Source organism: Cetorhinus maximus, chromosome 7 (assembly GCF_964194155.1).
Source record: "Cetorhinus maximus chromosome 7, sCetMax3.hap1.1, whole genome shotgun sequence".
NCBI classification, from domain to species: Eukaryota; Metazoa; Chordata; class Chondrichthyes; order Lamniformes; family Cetorhinidae; genus Cetorhinus; species Cetorhinus maximus.
The window spans coordinates 110,837,244-110,856,950 of record NC_135885.1 but is presented as its reverse complement, the minus strand read 5'-3'; the positions used below and the strand labels follow the sequence as shown (position 1 = coordinate 110,856,950).

At 48.0% G+C, this 19,707-nt stretch overlaps 1 protein-coding gene across 1 annotated transcript in view; it reads right to left on the bottom strand.

Annotated features, from left to right (window-relative positions):
• LOC144682980 (uncharacterized) overlaps positions 1 to 19,707 on the bottom strand; it is a 110,062-nt gene that overhangs the window by 64,637 nt on the left and 25,718 nt on the right. The gene's annotated exons all lie outside the window — the stretch shown is intronic.

Sequence of the window (19,707 nt, the reverse complement as noted above, 5' to 3'; positions counted from 1 at the left end):
TGGACGTGAGCAGATATTTTGGAGGGGAGGCCAAAAATTGGTTTCACAATCGTCCACTCAGCATTCAGCATTTCTCCCCACCGGACGTCGGAAACTTCACTGTAACACATATGCATATCATTATGAGTCCTGCTTTCTGGATTCATCCCCCCACATCAAATTTACTGCCCATGTGGATGGGAAAACATGCTGGTGCAGAACGTCATGATAAGTGAGACATGCAGAAGTTGGTACTTACTGTCAAGGCCTTGCTTACATGTGGACATCTGAAGAGCAGATAATGCTAGAGCCCTACAGCAACTGGGCCCTGGAGGAACGTGCATTGCATGCTGGGTGGATTCTCATTGGCATGGCTCCATCGCGAAGCAGTTCACGGAAGTTGGAAGGTCACCGTTGAGGGTCTGCTTTGGGACTTCGGTTTCTTGGCCATGGTCTGCTATGGATGATCATTGAGGGGGTGGAAAGGAAGATGTACCAGGCAGTGGGAGAGGAAGGTCTAGGTTTGACTGGGAGAGGAAGGTGTACCAGGGGGCATGAGGTTGGGAGGGAGGAACAATGGTGTTGGGGGGGTGTGAGGTTGGGAAGGGGGGGAAAAAAGATGGTGTCAGGGGGTGGTGAGGTTGTTGGGGAGGGAATTTGGGGGGATGAGGGTGCAATGGCGGAGAACATGGCAACTGGAGAGGGAGGTGTAAAGGGGGAGGAAGGTGTAAAGGAAGGAGCTCAGAGTGGGGGAGGACTTTGGGTGGGGGAAAGAGTTCAGATTGGAGCAGGATTTCACTAGGAGGAAGGAGTTCAGAGGGGGGATGGAGTCTAGGGGGAAGAAGGAGCCTGGAGAGGGGAAAGAGTCCAGGGGGAGGAAGGAGTTTGCAGGGGAGAAGGGGGCTGGGGAGAGGGAGGAGTTTGCAGTGGGGAAGAAGTCCAGGGGGAGGATGGAGTAAAGGTGGAGGAAGAAGTAAGATGAGGGATGTCCAGCTGAACGTGCAAGCGAGGAGGGTCTGTGGAGTCAATGACTGCCTCCTGGGAAGTGAAATGAGGGTGGGTGTGGTAGGAGGGAATGGTGAAAATGAGAGAGGGCAGTGAGCTGGTAGGGTGGGAGGGTGAGGGTGTAACGGTAACAATAGGAGGGATGGCAAGGGTGGTTGGTGGGGACTCGGAGGCAGACACAGACCCTGGAGGTGGGAAGCAGGAGTTCGGGGAGGTCAATGTGGATGGGGGTGGGATTCTTGGGAAGGTAGGGAACGTGCACATTCACCTGGACATCCTGGAAAGAAAAGACTTCTGGCTGGTAGGTGATTGGGAGGTAGAAGGTGATGCAAGGGGGGTCGACAATGATGGGGGAAAGGCCATGGGTGACTTGGGGGAAGGAAAGGACTGGGTAGCTGAAGACAAACTTTAACAGTACCATGCTTCTAAAATTGAAAGTGAAAGGAGGGAACAGGTGTTGCACGGGAGTGCGATCAATGGATGGGCGGAGATGCAGGTCAGCTCAGATGGACAACTGAAAGAGAACCCCAGCAGGCAGCATTGAAAATGCTCAGGACATTGAGATGAATGTGATGGACAAAGGATTCGCATGCGTGGGAGAGTGCTTGCATGAGGCTCTGAAAAAGGCCCTCCCACACACACTCCTCCCTCCAGAATCACTCGTGGGCCGACTGCATGCAGTTGAACTGCTAGTGGAGTTTATTTTCAGATATATAAAGTGATAAAATGTGTTTACCTGTGCAACCACTTGTGATCAGAAATTCTTAACTTTTTTAGGCCTTATAAATGCTGCCCTGATATCCGCAACAGGGGTGGAGACAGCCTGTGCAATGATTCGCCCTGTTGCTTCAGATGACTTTGGCGTGCATCCTCTGGACAGCCGAGGCTTTGAGGGCCTGGCTCGATTTGGCTGTCCTCCGGTGGTCCATCTGCTCCCTCTGCAGTGACAGAGGACGAGGTTGAGGGGGTCAGAGGCAAAGGGAACTCGGAGGGAGAGGACAGCTTCAGATTCCTGAGTGGATGACCCAGGGGTGTCCAGCTACCGCTCCTCTTCCCTTCGGGTGCCCGAGGGCCTCAACCTGACTTCTTGCGGGGAAGGAGCACCTGCAGGGATGTCAAGGTGCCCGTTTCCCTCGTGTTGCCACTGCTGGAACTCCCATGGCTACCCCGAGACCTTGGTCCAGGACATCGGTCCTGCGCTGCTGTGTGGGCTGAACTCCATCGCTGACACCATAGTTAGCCTCCAGCAGAGTCAACAGAAGAGGGGTGTGTGCAGCTCGATCTCACTCCAGCTTCCACTTCTCCTCAAGGAATCAGCCAGGGGCCCTTGGACACCCATAGGGAAGAGGAGGATCAGTAGGTGTGCACCCCGGGGCCAACCAACCAAGTGACTCCGGGAGTGTCCAGCCCATCCAAATCCCCTCTTCATGAGACCCTAGCAGCTCCAGCTCCACAGACCGAGGAGGGTGCCACTGCCACACTGCCCAGGTCTCCGCCCTCCAGAGGATGCCCATCAAGGTCATCACAGACGGGGTGTAGCAGTCAGTAGGCTGCCTCCACCTCTGCTGTGGATATCGGGGGAGCACCAAGAAGTAGCAATGAGGTTAGGAAGCTTAAGAAGATGTAAGTATTACAGCACCCAGCGTGGGCTCGAACTCACGATCCTGAGATTAAGAGTCTCATGCTCTAATGATTGAACTAAAAGATGTAACTCTTTCGAGTTATCAACAGATCGCATGTAACTCTTTCGAGTACATTCACAGTTCTTGGTTTCCGGAGTGGGACATGAACCCACAACCTTCTGATTCAAAGGCGAGGGTGCTATGAACTGAGCCACAGCTGACACCTCAAGAAATGTAACTCTTTCGAGTTATCAACAGTCACAGATTGTAACTCTTTCGAGTACATTCACAGTTCTTGGTTTCTGGGAGTGGGACATGAACCCACAACCTTCTGATTCAAAGGCGAGGGTGCTATGAACTGAGCCACAGCTGACACCTCAAGAGATGTAGTTACACAAACTGGGCACAGGTGTTAATCACTTACACTTAATTTTCACTTTGTTAATAAATTCCCAAGAATATCTCCCTGCCTATAGCTCCTTGTTATGGTGAGCAGTATTCGTGTCACTCAAATGTGAAACCTTGGTTCCTGCATAAGGTAAAAGCAGGTGTCTCAGTCCAGGGCCTCTTCCCTGTGTAGTGTGTAACCTTCAGACAAAAGTGATGATCTGGCTTAACACTCACTGGACACATTGGTAATGGTGTCGTCATTGCTCCAGAATGTCGTGGGCAGGCTTCACAGATTTCCCTCATTCTCTCTGTGTGCTCTCAACACCTTTTGAGGTGGGGATGGTCCCCATCTCTTCAGCATCTGTGACCGGTGACGCTGTGCTCCTGAAGGGCTCAGGTGCTGAAGGCTGACAAAGGATCAGGTGCATTTAAAGTTTCACAGCTGCGCTTCCATGGTATGACCCTGATAACAGAGCGCAAGCGAGCTGTCCTCAGCCAGACAGGAGTCAGACATTCACAGAGGCAATGTGAAGATCTATGGAGTGTCCTCACTGCATGTCTTCATCATCATCCTCCTGGAATCTGGTGACTGTTAGGATCTCCATTGCATCTCCATGACATGAGCCTGAGCACTGAGGGTATGTGCGCTGCCATCAGCCACACAGGAGTCATACATTCACAGATGCAAGGTGAATATGTCAGGACTGTCCTCATTGCACCTCGTTATCATCCCCCATGAATCTTGCAGCTATGAGGGCCTCCCGACCGTGCCTGCTTTGTTTGGCTAGTGCGATGGCCTCATCTCCGGCATCCTCGCCTTCAAGAGCCTCATCACCATCATCCCCTTCAATGTCCTCCTCATTGGAGGGATATGTGCAGCTCCTCCTCAGCCAGGTCTTCACCCCTTTGCAGCGCCAGATTGTGCAGCGCACAGCAAGCGACGATGATGCATGACACCCTCTGGGGACTGTATTGCAGTGCTCCACTGGACCTGTTGAGACATTGGAACCTCATTTCCAATCTTCTAAGGGTGGCAAGAAAATAAATAATGCAAGCTCTGACCATTTTCAAATATAGAACAAAATCAAAAATGGCTGGAAAAACTCAGCAGGTCTGACAGCATCTGCGGAGAGGAACACAGTTAATGTTTCGAGTCCGTATGACTCTTCATCAGAACTAAGGAAATATAGAAATGAGGTGAAATATAAGCTGGTTGAGGGGGGTGGGACAGGTAGAGCTGGATAGAGGGCCAGTGATAGGTGGAGGCAAAGAAGAGATTGCCAAAGATGCCATAGACAAAAGGACAAAGGGGTGTTGACGGTGGTGATATTAGCTAAGGAATGTAAAACAATGGATGGAATTGTTTCATCTCCACCTTTTAGTCTATTTAGATCCCTTCCCCCCACCCCACCCCCACGAGGGCTATCTGTCACTTGCTCGTCCTGCTTTCTACCCTTAATGTCACCATTAGCACATTCCTTAGCTAATATCACCACCGTCAACACCCCTTGGTCCTTTTGTCTATGGCATCTTTGGCAATCTCTTCTTTGCCTCCACCTATCACTGGCCCTCTATCCAGCTCTACCTGTCCCACCTCCCTCAACCAGCTTATATTTCACCTCATTTCTATATTTCCTTAGTTCTGATGAAGAGTCATACGGACTTGAAATGTTAACTGTATTCCTCTCCGCAGATGCTGTCAGACCTGCTGAGCTTTTCCAGCTATTTTTGCTTTTGTTTCAGATTTCCAGCATCCGCAGTATTTTGCTTTTATTTTCAAATATAGTCTGGCTACAGGCAACTGTGGACTGTTAACATTGGAACCCTTATTTAAAAGCCTGAGTAATTAGAGGCCTGTCAGCCTAACCTAGAACCATAGGACCACAGGAAAGTTACAGTGCAGATAGAGGCCATTCAGCTCATTGTGTCTGCACCGACCAAAAAGAGAAAAAACTAGCCGTTTATTTTAATCTCACTTTCCACCACTTGGTCCGTAGCTTTGCAGGTTACAGCACTTCAGATGCAGATCCAGGTACTTATTAAATGAGTTGAGCATTTCAGCCTCAACCACCAACTTAGGCAGTGAATTCCAGATGCCCACCACCCTCCGGGTGGAAAGGTTTTTGCTATGTCCCCTCTAATCCTTCTACCAATCACCTTAAATCTATGCCTCCTGGTAATTGACCCTTCACCTAGGGGAAACAAGTCTTTCCTGTCTATCATATCTAGGCCCCTCATAATTTTGTACACCTCAATTAGTTACTATAAGAAAAACAACCCGAACCTACCCAATCTTTCCTCATAGCTGTAATTTTCAAGGTCTGGCAACATTCTTGTAAATCTCTCTGCACTCTCTCCAGAGCAATTATGTCCTTCCTGTAATCCGGTGACCAGAACTGCACACAAAATTCCAGCTATGGCCTAGCCAGCATTTTATACAGTTCCATCATTGGAACACATCCAAACACATTGAATCACAAGTCCAACAAACTTTACATTGCTTCTGGATTTTCCCAACAGCAGCAAACATGCAGTAGGGCAGCAATTAAGGTTCTTAAAAAGCCAACTAACTGGAATTTTATGATTCTTTCCGGATTTTACTGATGTCATACAGGGACCACGGGGATTTAGACCCTCACCTCATTGAAGGAGCTTAGTGCTGGCTCTCTGAACCAGCCATTGCATGCCAGGGAAGGTGATGCACAGAGAGAAGGGCCAAACAACAGCAGAAGGATGTAAAAGGTGGCAGCACTGAGGGGTGCTGCTGCCAGGATAACAAAGGAGCCATAGCACTTGCTCCCAAGGGATGATTCAGGAAATGGTGAAGCACCGTGTGGATAGGAGGCCTTGGAGTAGGAAAGAGGCCACCTGCTATGGACCTCATCCACACAAGCTTTGAAGCTCACATTGAGGAAGAGACTGAGAGTGAGGGAGGTCCAGGCACTGGCTGGGGCACATCAATATCTACAGGACCAGCAAGAGTGCCAGCCTTGGGGTGCGCATGCAGGGAAAGGAAACAAAGAGACTGATCAACAGGAGCACAGGAGAAGCTATCTCCAGGAGTCTACCATCCAAAACTGAACTATCTCCAGATGTTTGAGTAGCGATGGTAGCAAAAACTATGACACTTGAGTGAGGCCAACACTGATCTCTGAGCTATGTTCTAGGACAAAATGAGATCCATGACAGTTTATGGGCACTCAATGCTACTGGCACTGAACATCACTAGGGTTCTCATCTTCTACATCTCCAGCTCTTTCCAGGGATCCGCTCAAGACATGTGTGGGAACTGCCAGTGTGTAGCTCTTTGGTACATCATGAAGGTGACCAATGACATGTTCAAGAGGGTCGGTGCCAGTGTCTGATACCGCACCGATCCGGACAATCAGGTGGAGAAGTCCATTGGTTCAGGGCCATTACTGACTTCCACCAGGTCCAGGGTGTCATTGAATGCATGAGTCTGGCCATCAATGCTCTCATGAATCAACCAGTGGCATTCATCAAGAGGAAGGGTTTTCACTCACTCAATGTTCAATATATGTGACAACTGAAAATGGATTTGTAGCTAGCTTACTCTGGTTTTTAGCAGAGCTGACTCATCTGAGTCTTAGCTAGCATACATGCAGGGCTCTCAGTGCAGCTTGCAAACAAAGTGAGGCTTGGACAGAGTGAGCAGCTGAGAGTTGGTGAGTGAGGGAGTTCGGTGAAGAGGGGACAGAGCAGTTCATTTTTTATTTTTCTACCTTTTCCAGATTCTTACTTTGGTACAGAGGAAGAAGCTGATTGGTGAGCAATTGGCAAGTTATGTAGTTTGTAAGGTTAAGGTTTGGCAGGGCAGCTCAGCTGAGTGGAATGTGCATCATGTGGAATGTGAGAAGTCATGGATGTATCATGTGTCCTAGACAAACATATCTGCATGAAGTATCTCCGGTTGCAGATACTTAAACTCCGGGTTTCAGAACTTGAGTGGTGACTGGAGTCAATATGGTGCATCCACGAGGCAGAGAACTATATGGATAGCATATTTGGGGAGGTGGTCACACCGCAAGTTAAGAGCCTGCAGGCAGAGAGGGAATGAGTGACCACCAGGCAGTCTAAGAGAACGAGGCAGGTAATACAGGAGACCTGAGTCCATCTCATTCGCTAACTATTTTCCATTTTGGATACCAGTGAGGACTATGGTTCCTCAGAGGAGTGCAGCAAGAGCCAATTCTGTGGCACCATGGGTGGCTAAGCTGTACAGGAGGTGAGAAAGAAGAGTGGGAGAGCAATAGTGATAGGGGATTCATTAGTTAGGAGAACAGACAGGCGTTTCTGCAGCTGTAGAAGTGACTCCAGGAAGGTGTGTTGCTTCCCTGGTGCCAGGGTCAAGGACATCATACAGCAGCTGCAGGACATTATTCTGGGGGAGGATGAACAGTCAGAGGTCATATTGATACCAACAACATGGGTACGAAGAGGGATGAGATCCTGAAAGCAGATTTTAGGGAGTTAGGAAAGAAATTAAAAAGCAGGATCTCAAAAGCAATAATCTCAGGGTTACTCCCAGTGCCACATGCTAATAAGCATAGGAATAGGAGGAGTGAGAAATTAAACACATGGTTAGAGAATTGGTGTAGGAGGACATCAGATTTCTGAGGCATTGGGACCTGTTCTGGGGCAGGTGGGACCTGTACAAGTTAGACGGGTGGCACCTTAGCAGGACTGGGACTAACATCCTCGCAGGGAGATTTGCCACTGCTGTTGGGGAGGGTTTAAGCTAGATTGGCAGGGGGATGGGAAGCTGAGAGAGAAAACAGCCTGGGCAAACTTATATTGAGAGTAAAACTAAGTAATTTTGACTGGTGGATACGGGCATTAAAGATTGAGACAACATATGCAGCTGTTAGAGAGGTAATTCTTTTGGAAGAAGTTAAGGATTCAATTCCTTCGGTAGTGAGAACTCATGTGGAGGAACAGAGGGCTGAAACGGTAAGACAAGCAGCAGAGATAGCTGATGATTATGAGTTAGTTCATAGAGCTAAACCTTTTCTCGTCACCCTTTTAAATCAGAGAAGGATAGAAAATGGGAAGGTGAAAGGAAGGTGGATAGTCAGGGAAGAGGAAGGAAATTTGCAGGAAGTTTTTTCTCAGAATAAAAAAGGAAGGTGCTGAGGGTAGAAGTGACATTCGAAAATTGAGGTGTTTTCATTGCAATAAAGTTGGACACATGACTTTGTTGGAAATTGCAGGGAAAATCTGTTGGAATTATTAGGGTGCAGAAAAGTTCTGGAAGTAAAAGTACAGTGGGTTCTGAGGTTCAGGCACAGGAAAAACCATTGGTTTCTGTACAGGTAAAACAGGAAGAATCAGTGATAGGTAAAGAAATGGGAATGTGTTCACAATTTGCCCAATTAAGGCCCGCCCAACGGGAGTGGGTGGGCAGCGGCGAATGTGCAATGACCACCGGGTCCAATGGCGACTCGACAGCTTGCTTTAAAAAGTTGCTGCAGCCTGTCAAAGGCTGCGAATTATGGCCAGTGGAAGGGCTTCCCAGAGCGCTGCTGGTGAGCAGGCCTGACAGGAGGGTAGGGCAGAGGGGCACTGTGCCCCTCGTTTTTCCGATGATTGCCTTGCTGCCCTCCTCGAGGAGGTGGCAGCACGGCGGGAGGTCCTGGTACCCCAGGACGGGACGAGGAGGCCCCACCACATGACCAAACGTGCCTGGGAGGAGGTGGCGGAGATGGTGAGCTCCCGCGACATGGTGCAGCAAACCTGGGTCCAGTGTCGCAAGCACTTCAACGACTTGTTGCGCTCAGGAGGGGTGAGCACCATGTTGGCATTGGTCACTTAACCCAGAATCACAGAATCTCACAGTGCAGAAGAGGCCCTTCAGCCCATCGAGTCTGCACCGACACATGAGAAACACCTGACCTACCTACCTAATCCCATTTACTAGCACTTGGCCCATAGCCTTGAATGTTATGACGTGCCAAGTGCTTATCCAGGTACTTTTTAAAGGATGTGAGGCAACCCTCCTCTACCACCCTCCCAGGCAGTGCATTCCAGACCGTCACCACCTTCTGGGTAAAAAAGGTTTTCCTCACATCCCCCCTAAACCTCCTGCCCCTCACCTTGAACTTGTGTCCCCTCGTGACTGACCCTTCAACTAAGGGGAACAGCTGCTCCCTATCCACCCTGTCCATGCCCCTCATAATCTTGTACACCTTGATCAGGTCGCCCCACAGTCTTCTCTGCTCCATCGAAAACAACCCAAGTCTATCCAACCTCTCTTCATAACTTAAATGTTTCATCCCAGGCAACATCCTGGTGAATCTCCTCTGCACCCCCTCCAGTGCAATCACATCCTTCCTATAATGTGGCGACCAGAACTACACACAGTACTCCAGCTGTGGCCTCACCAAGGTCCTATACAACTCCAACATGATCTCCCTACTTTTGTAATCTATGCCTCAATTGATAAAGGCAAATGTCCCATATGCCTTTTTCACCATCCCACTAACGTGCTCCGACTTCAGAGATCTATGGACACACACGCCAATGTCCCTTTGTTCCTCAGAACTTCCTAGTGTCATGCCGTTCATTGAATACTTCCTTGTCAAATTACTCCTTCCAAAGTGTATCACCTCACACTTTTCAGGGTTAAATTCCATCTGCCACTTAGCTGCCCATTTGAACATTCTGTCTATATCTTCCTGTAGCCCAAGACACTCAACCTCACTGTTAACCACCCGGTCAATCTTCTTGTCATTGCAAACTTATTAATCCTACCCCTCACATATTCATCTATGTCACTTACCCAGCAGGTACGCTTTCCCTCCTGGTGCTCCTCTCCACCCAAGTCTGAGTGTAGTGATTGCATTGAATCATTGACGTGATGTGTCCTTCGCTGGGGGGGCCAGCAGATATTGCCCATGCCGAGGTCACCCTGAGAGGATGGTGAAGAGATGGGTTCTGCACCCACAGCATGTGGTACACTGTGACCCACATTACTGTTTTGGAGGCAACCTGGAGGAGCTGCGCCTAGGCGCAGTGCTGGAACTCCAGGGCATTTCAAAGTCAGGGCGAAGACATGCTGGGAGGGGAGCTTCAAGGTGGCGTGGCACCGATCGATCTGCTGCCCTCTGCACTCCACGTGCTTGCGCCTCCTTGCTATGGAAGGTTAGACTGTGTGGTGCCTGACGTGATGTCGGCAGTATTTGGCCAAGAGGGGGGGCGGGGGCAGGTTTAGCATTATTGTGTGAGTGTTCGACAGCAGTGGGGTGAGAAGATACTGGAGCTCTGCAATGTACCACTCTGGTTGGGGTGGGCTGTCCATGAAGTGAATCCAGGTACAAGTAGCACTAATCAATGCTCTTCTCTCCTTTTCAGGAGAAGAATGCACATAATGCCACCTAGCGGGTGAGGACTGGTGACGGGCCGGCACAGCTAGTGATTCTCAGCCGTTTCGAGCAGGTGGCCCTAGATTTGGAGAGGCGCCATGTGCCCAGGTCCACTGGTGTTGGTGTGGCTGGGGTCCCATGATCAGGTATGTTTGCCCAGCAGTGAGGTTACCATTGTTCTCCCAGCAGCCAGTGCTGAATGTTCAGCGATTGAAGTTTGCAACATGGCTTGACCATTGCTTATTGAAGGATGAGCGCATAATAATTCGGGGGAAAGGGATACACATTGATATTGTCTCCACGTTAACGGTCCTTGTTCTTCCTTTCAGCATCAGCGGAGCACGGCCGGGAGGAGGAGCAGCAGAGGCCCCCTCTCACACCTGAGGGCCCAGAAGTCTCACCAGCGTCACACCATCTCTGCCAGGCAGGGACCAGCGCAGATAATAGCACCTCGGTGGGAATTAGAACATCGGCTAGTGTCCCAGGGCACAGTGTTGAGGGCACTTCAGTCGCTGGAGGAGCTGGCAGAGACAGAGAGTGCCCATGGCGCTAGCAGTCGGAGGACGGCAGGGGACCAGGCATATGCTCAGTCAGTGCTTGATGATGTGCCTCTGGAGTCATCCGCAATGCAGCAAGCGCAAGAAATGCGGCCAGGTGTGCGGGAGCATCTAGTGGAGATATATGAGGCCATGCTTGGCTTGGTATCCATGGTGGAGGAGTCTACCCGGATTATCGCTGAAGCAATGAGCCTCCTGTCTGAGCACCATGCGTCCTCCATGGACAGTGTGGCAACTCTCATGGAGAGGCTCCTCCAGGAGACCCATCAGGGCTTCCTGGGGATGCGCTCTGACCAGCAAGCCTTCACATCGGCATTGACCTCAGCTGGTCAGTGCCAGTGTGGGAGATGGTGTGAGCATTAAGTTTCCTAGCTCGGTGGCCATCCATCCACAGTGAGAGGGAGGTCCGAAGCGACCTCACATCGCTGCAGCAGCTGCCTGTCGTCTCTGCAAGCTCCCATCAGGGCGCTCCAGATGAGGGTGGCAGCTCCTCCGCCCCTCTGCCAGTGACTGTTGCATCCGGTGAGGCTGCGACAACTGGGGAGGTGCCAGCTGTGGAACTGGCAGCTCCCTCCCAGGCGGGGCCAGCACTGGCTCCACGGGCTAGAGGACGACCATCAAGGTCATCGAAGTCAACAGGACAGCAGAGTCAGCAGGCTGTCTCAGATGCCGCTCCCAGCGAGGGGTCAGCACCAAGACGCAGCACCCGTAAACATAAACATAAAGCACTTTAGGCACACCACGGGTTTACTAGTGGTGCTTTTGTGTTGACCCGCAATGAAGTTTTCATGAGTTGGTGTGATTTTTAACACCATTTTCATTTTGTGTCATTAAGTTTCTTTGGTTGCAAAAATAAATGCGGACATGTCACCATGGCTGAGGTTGCCTCTTTTGTTCTGCAGGTGGATGGTTTACAATAATGTAATGTATGCTTTGTGGGGCATTCAGCTTTATTAACAAGGCCCTTAGTTAATGTTCCTATCCAGGCAGATTTTGCACGTAGGTCTCGAATATGGAGCATACAGCCCAGGCTGGTCCTGGAGGCCCATCCGTGGTGGGCTAGCTGAAGGTTCATTGGATTAAAGCCTCCCGGGTGTCCCTGCCTCCCTGGAGCATGCCCCGGTCAGCGTCTACCCCCTCAGCATTTCCCTGTGTGTGTTCATCCTCGGACTCACTGCTGGGCTCATCATGTGCAGTCGCAGCCACTGCGTCTACGTCTTCATCGTCCACGGTGCTCCCCCCTTTCCAGCGCAAGATTGTGGAGTGCACAGCATGCATCCACTATCACCGAGACACGATCTGAGGGGTAATGGAGTGTGCCCCCTGAGCGGTCCAGGCATCGGAAGCACATCTTGAGAAGACCAATGGCTCTCTCAACCACAGCCCTTGTGGAGGCATGGCTCCTACTGTAGCGTTGCTCAGCTTCTGTTCTTCGATGGCGGAGAGGCGTCATGAGCCACCTTCTGAGGGGATAGCCCTTGTCACCCAGCAGCCATCCATCCAGCTGGGCTGGAGCACTTAAGAAACCCAGCACCTGGGGGTGTCTGAGAATTAGGCATCGTGGGAGCTGCCTGGGTACCTTGCACAGACTTGTAGAATCTGCATCCTGTGATCACACACTATCTGCACGTTCATGGAGTGTAAGTCCTTCCTGTTGATGAAGGCACCGGGCTCACCTGCTGGCACCTTGATGGCCACATGTGTGCAGTCTATAGCACCCTGGACGCGGGGGAAGCCAGCAATCGCCACAAAGCCTCTGGCTCGCTGTGTCTGGCTTGCCTGGTCCCAACGGTAGAGGATGAAGGTCAATGCACGCCTGAACAGAGCGTCTGTAACCTACTTGACACAAGTGTGGACAACTGATTGGGAAACACTGCAAAGGTCACCCACCGAGCCCTGAAAAGAGCCAGAGACATAGATGTTGAGGGCAGCTGTGACGTTCAGAGCCACTGGCATGGGGTGTCCACCCACACAGTTAGCGAAGATCTCAGGCCGAATCATCTAACAGATATAGTTGACTGTCTCCCTTGAGAGATGGAGCCTCCTTCGGCACTGCACCTCAGACATATTGAGGTAGCTGCTTCACCACCTGTATAGCCTGGCAGCAGGATAGTGGCGTCTTTTGTAGCCCCTTCCGCCTTGGGCTACCTTCTGCCTGCTCCTGACCTCCCAAAGGTGGCTCCCCTGGAGGCTGCATGTGCAGTCCTGGCCTCCTCCCCCTTCTAGCCCTTCCTTCCTCCTCAGAGGAGGTGCCTCCAGTGGCGAGTTCAGCTCCCATTCCCAGGCTAAGGGCAGGCTTCCTGAAATATGCAGGCCCAAAAAAGATTCCACACTGCAGAGTGCTGGCTTGAAGGCCGTGAGTCTAGAGCATGCAGCTGGTATGTGTTTTGAAGTATTGCAGGACACACAGGCATGTATCAGAAGCTTTGAAACATCAATATTTGACAAAGCACACTCGTGACCCAATGAGCCCTCTTATCCTGCCCATGGATGAGGTTTATACAAATGTGTCCTATCTGCCTGCCCATTGTGCCCATGCGCCGACCCGAAGATTGCACAGGTGCCGAAAAATCGCGGTCGATTTGCGCATTAAGGGCCTTAAGTGACCCGTTAATTAATGGTGGGCGCGCATCGGAGAGCATCACATGCCTGCCCAACAAAATATCGCGATGGCGCGCGGTGATGTCGGGACGCTTGCCCGACATCACTGGGCGTCATTTTACATGTGTGCGTGTGGGGCCCACCCTTGCGTGCCAACAGGAAAATCCTGCCCTGTGTGTGGACTATCGAAAGGTGAATGCGGTGACAAAAGCGGATTCATATCCTACACCACGGTTGGAAGATTGTATTGAGAAAGTGGGATAATCAAAATTTATCACAAAGATTGACTTGCTAAGAGGATATTGAGATATTGGGTTTTATGATGCCAGATGGACTATATCAGTTTAAAGTCATGTCATTTGGTATGAAAAGTGCACCTGCAACATTTCAAAGACTAACAAAGTAATTGCAGGTCTGAGCAATTGTGCAGTTTATATTGATGACTTGATAGTTTTCAGTCTGACGTGGAAGAGCATTTACAGCATCTGGAAGAAACATTTACTCGATTACAAGAAGCTAATTTGGTGATGAACTTAGCTAAAAGTGAATTTTCAAAAGCGTCAAGTTACGTATCTAGGCCATACCATTGGACATGGTAAGGTGGCTCCAAGAGATGTGAAAGTCAAGGCTATCATGGATTTCCCAGTGCCTAGAACAAAACGAGAAGTTTTCAGGTTTCTGGGTACGAGTAGATTTTATTGGAAATTTGTTCCAAATTTTAGCAGTGTGGTTGCTCCACTGACTGAGCTATTAAAAAAGAACAAGAAGTTTCAATGGACACAGGAGTGTCAGAAGGAATTTGATAGTTTAAAAACTGTTTTAAGTACGACACCAATTTTGGCAGTACCCAATTATGCCAAGCAATTTAACTCAGACTCATAGGCTCATAGAGGTTTACAGCACAGAATGAGGCCATTTGGCCCATCATTGCCACGCCAGTCAACAAAGATCTGACTACACTAATCCCATTTTCCAGCACTTGGCCCATAGCCCTGGAGGCTATGGCAACAGAATTGAATATCTACTTAAATGTTACGAGAGTTTCTGACTCAACCACCCTTTCAGGAAGTGAGTTCCAGATTCCCACCACCCTCTGGGTGAAAAAATTCTCCTCAACTCGCCTCTTAACCTTCTACCTCTTACCTTAAATCTATGCCCTCATTTTACTGACCCCTCTACTAATAGAAAAAGTGCCTTTCTATCCACCCTATCTATGTCTCTCATAATCTGATATAAGTCTATCAGGTCCCCTCTCAACCTTCGCTGCTCCAAGGAAAACAACCCCAGCCAATCCAATCTTTCCTCATAGCTCAGGCTCTTCAGCCCAGGCAGCATCTTGGTAAATCTCCTCTGCACCCACTCCAGTGAAATTACATCCTTCCTATAATGTGGTGACCAGAACTGCACGCAGTACTCCAGTTGTGGCCTAACCAGTGTTTTATACAGTTCCAGCATAACCTCCCTGCTCTCGTATTCTATGCCTCGGCTAATAAAGGCAAGTATTCCATTTGCTTTCTTAGCCACCTTGTCCAACTGCCCTGCTCCCTTCAGGGATCTGTGGATATGGACACCAAGGTCCCTCTAATCTTCAGTACTATCATTCATAGTGTAACCCCTTGCCTTGTTAGCCCTCCCCAAGTGCGTTACCTCACACTTTTCCAGATTGAATTCCATTTGCCACTGCTCTACCCACCTGACCATCCATTGATATTCTCCTGCAGTTTATGGCTATTGTCCTCACTATTTACCACCCTACCAATTTTCGTGTCATCTGCGAACTTCTTGATCATACCCCCTACATTTAAGTCGAAACCATTTATGTACACCACAAACTGCAAGGGCCCCAGCATCAAGCCCTGTGGAACCCCACTGGAAACAGACTTCCAGTCACCGAAACATCCCTCTACCAAAACCTTCTGCTTCCTGCCTCTCAGCCAATTTTGGATCCAACGTGCCAGTTTGCCTTGGATCCCATTGGCTCTTACTTTCTTGACCAGACTGCCATGAGGGACCTTATCAAAAGCCTTGCTAAACTCCATGAAGGCCACATTAAGTAGATGGGAGGGCATGTCTTGATGAGGACATAAGGAATCTGCAAGGGGATATGCACAGGTTGAGTGAGTGGGCAAAAACTTGGCAGATGGAGTTTAATGTAATAAAGTGTGAGCTCATGCACTTTGATAGGAAAAATCAAAAGGCAGACTATTATTTAAATGGAGAGAGACTCTAAAAAGTGCAGCACAGAGGGATCTTGGTGTTCTTGTGCATGAAACACAAAAAGTTAGCACGCAGGTGCAGCAAGTAATTACGAAGGCAAATGGAATTTTGGCCTGTATTGCTAGGGGGTTGGAATTTAAAAATAGGGAAGTCTTGTTACAACTGTACAGGGTGTTGGCGAGGCCACACCTGGAGTACTGCGTACTGTTTTGGTCCCCGTATTTAAGAAATGATATACTGGCATCGGAGGCAGTTCAAAAGAGATTCACTAGGCTGATTTCTGGGATGAAGGGGTTGATTTATCAAGAACAGCTAAACAGATTAGGTCTTTATTCATTAGAGTTTAGAAGAATGAGGGGTAATCTTACTGAAATGTACAAGATTCTGAGGGGGCTTGACAGGGTAGATATTGAGAAGATGTTTCCACTCATGGGGGAATCTCAAATTAGGGGAAATAATTACAGAATAAGGGGACGCTCACTTAAAACTGAGATGCAAGGGAATTTCTTCTCTCAGAGGGTTCTGAATGTCTGGAATTCTCTACCCCAGAGAGTTGTGAAGGCTAGGTCATAAAGTATTTAAAGAGGAGGTATATAGGTTTTTGAAATATCGGGGAGTTGAGGGCCAAGAGGAGCTGGCATGAAAGAGGAGTTGGGGCCTGGGGCAGATCAGCCATGGTCTTATTGAATGGCAGGGCAGGCTTGAGGGGCCAAATGGCCTACTCCTGCTCCTATTCCTTGTGTTCTAAATGCATTACCCTCATCAACATTCCTGGTTATCTCCTCAAAAAATTCGATCAAATTTGTGAAACACAACCTTCCATTAACAAATCCATGCTGACTATCCCTGACTAATCCGTGTCTCTCCAAGTACAGATATATTCTGTCCCTGAGAATTCTTTCTAGTAACTTCCCCACCACCGAGGTTAGACGGCCTGGCCTGTAATTTCCTGGTCTATCCCTTTTACCCTTCTTTAATAATGGGACAACGTTAACAGTCCTCCAGTCCACTGGCACCTCACCTGTGGCCAGAGATGGTTTGAAACTTACTGCCAGGGTCCCTGATATCTCTTCCCTTGCCTCCCTCAGCAGCCTGGGATACATCTCAGCCGGGCCTTTCGATTTATCCACTTTTCAGGCCGCTAAAACCGCTAGTACCTCCTCTCTATCTATGTTAATTTCCTCTAATATTTCACAGTCCACCACCTTGATGTCTATACCTGCGTTGTCCTTTTCTATTGTGAAGACTGATACAAAGTGTTCATTGAGGACTGTCTTCCGGATCCACACAGATTACCTCTATGGTCCCTAATTGGCTCCGCTTTTTCCCTAGTTATTCTCTTGCTCTTTATATATTTAAAAAACCCCTTTGAGTTTTTCTTTATTCTACCCACCGATGCTTTCTCATGCACTCTCTTAGCTTTCCTAATATCCTTTTTAAGTTCCCCTGCAATTTTTATACTCCTCTAGGGACTCTGCTGTATTGAGCCCTTGGTATCTGCCATTAGCTTCTCTTTTCTCCTTAATCCTAACTATATGTCTCTTGACATCCAGAGTTTTCCGGACTTGTTCCCCCCTTTGTCTTTATGGGAACATATTTGCCCTGTACTCTTGCTATTTCTTCCTTGAATGCCTCCCACTGCTCTGACACAGTTTTATCTGCAAGTAGCTGCTCCCAGTCCACTTGGGCCAAATCGTATCTGATCTTAGTAAAATTAGCCTTTCCCCTGTTTAGAATTTTTATTCCCAGCCCAACTTAATCCTTTTCCATAACTATCCTAAATTTAACTGAGTTATGGTCACTATACTCAAAACGCTCCCCTACTGATACGACTTTCACCTGCCTGGGTGAAAGGTCCAGAACTGCCCCCTCCCTTGTTGGGCTTTCTACGTACTGGTTAAAAAAGTTCTCCTGGGTTCAACTTAAGAATTTTGCTCCCTCCCAACCTTGCACATTAAAACTATTGCAGTTAATATTTGGGTTGTTAAAATCCCCTACTATTACTGCCTTATTACTCTCACACTTCTCTGAAATTTGATTACACATTTGACCCTCTATCTTTCCCTGATTGTTTGGGGGCCTATAGTACACACCCAACAGCATGTTTTCCCCTTTTGTGTTTTTTACTTCTACCCATATGGCCTCATTTGATGATCCTTCCAGGATATCATCCTTCCTCACTGCTATAATTGATTCCTTGATCTATATTGCAAACCCCTCTCCTCTTCTATCCCCCTCTCTAGCTCATTTGAATACCCTATAACCAGGAATGTTGAGCTACCAATCCTGCCCTTCTTTTAGCCAAGTCTCGGTCATAGCTATGACCACTGGCCGTTGATGCAAGCACTGTTACAAAAGATGACGCTGGAATTGAACAACCGATAGAGTATTTTTCACGGAAGTTGAATGTACAATATAGAAGATATTCAACAATCGAAAAGGAGACTTTAGGATTGGTGTTAACGTTGCAGCATTTTGAAATTTATATTGCAAACAATTCATCAGAAACAATTGTTTATACAGACCACAATCCTTTAAAGTTTCTGGGCAAATTTTGAGACAGAAGTGCAAGGCTATTCAGATGGAGTTTATCACTGCAACCATTTAATTTACAGATTATACATGCAGCAGGATGAGAAAATCTGATTGCAGATGCATTAACAGTTGAAGCTTAAAGGGATAATTGGACATTTAAAACCTGGACACTGGGCTAGAATGATTTCTGTTGATACCAAGAATTTGTGTATATATTGTTATGTTAATGCATGCATCTGGTAGTACAGTAGTGTAACAAGTATAAGAGGTAATGTGAGATGGGTTCAAAAAATGATGCCACCTTTTTGAAATTATGACGGTTCATTTTTTAATAAGGGGCGGATGTGAGGAAGATATATTAATTTTTATAATGTTATTGGAATTTATTGTAAAGTGGAGTAATAGTGGGGTTTGTGTCTACGTCAATGTGTGTGACTTAACTGAACTAAAGGCAAGTTGGTCCGAAGGCTTTGATGTAACAGAAGATAATCTAGGTTTGAAATGTTAAGAGGTAAACATAGTAAAGGGAACATTTGCATTTTTAAATAAACCAGACTACAATGAATCCAAAAGAGGGAGTGAAATATTACACCTAGCCAGGAGAAGTTAAGAAACAGTGTGTTTATTTTTCCCAAAGATTACTGGTAAAATTAGTACTATAATAGATTTTATTATTAGAGAGGTAAAAGTCTAAAGACATAGTGAAACAATGGGACTTTGCATTCAAAGGGGAAAATATGTATAAAGGAGTGAAGGCTGTGTGGACGGGTAGGCAGTCTAAGATCTAAAACAAGTGTGAAAATACCTCTAGGGGAGAATTTTCTCCCCGTTGGGCAGGCTGGGTGGGAGCAGGCGCACAGAGCTGCCTCAGGGAGATTAATTTAAGAATAAAAATTGCGATAAAGAAACAAAAATTACTCAGACATGTCCCCTCGTGTGACAGTGTCACATGAGCTGGGATATGTTCATGCATTTCAATAAAAATTTTTACTTCATTTATAAAGCCCCCATGAAACCTCATCCCGCCCAATTCTGAGTTTTTCTAAGTGCCCAGCTATAACCTCTTTAATGATCGATTCTAACACCTTCCCCACAACAAATGTCAAGCTAACTGGCCATAGTTTCTTGTTTTCTGCCTCCCTTCTTGAATAGAGGGGTTATATTTGCTACTTTCCAGTCTAATAGAACCTTTCCAGAATCTAGGGAAGTTTGGAAAATTAACACCATACATCTGCTACTCATTAGCCACCTCTTTTAAGACCCTATGATGAAGTCCATCTGGACCTGGAGACTTGTCAGGCTGCAGTTCCATCAGTTTGCTCAGTACTGCTTCTCTAGTAATTGTAATTTCACCAAGTTCTCTCTCCCCTCCACCTCCTACTTCACAGCTATTACTGGAATGTTTTTTTGTATCCTCTA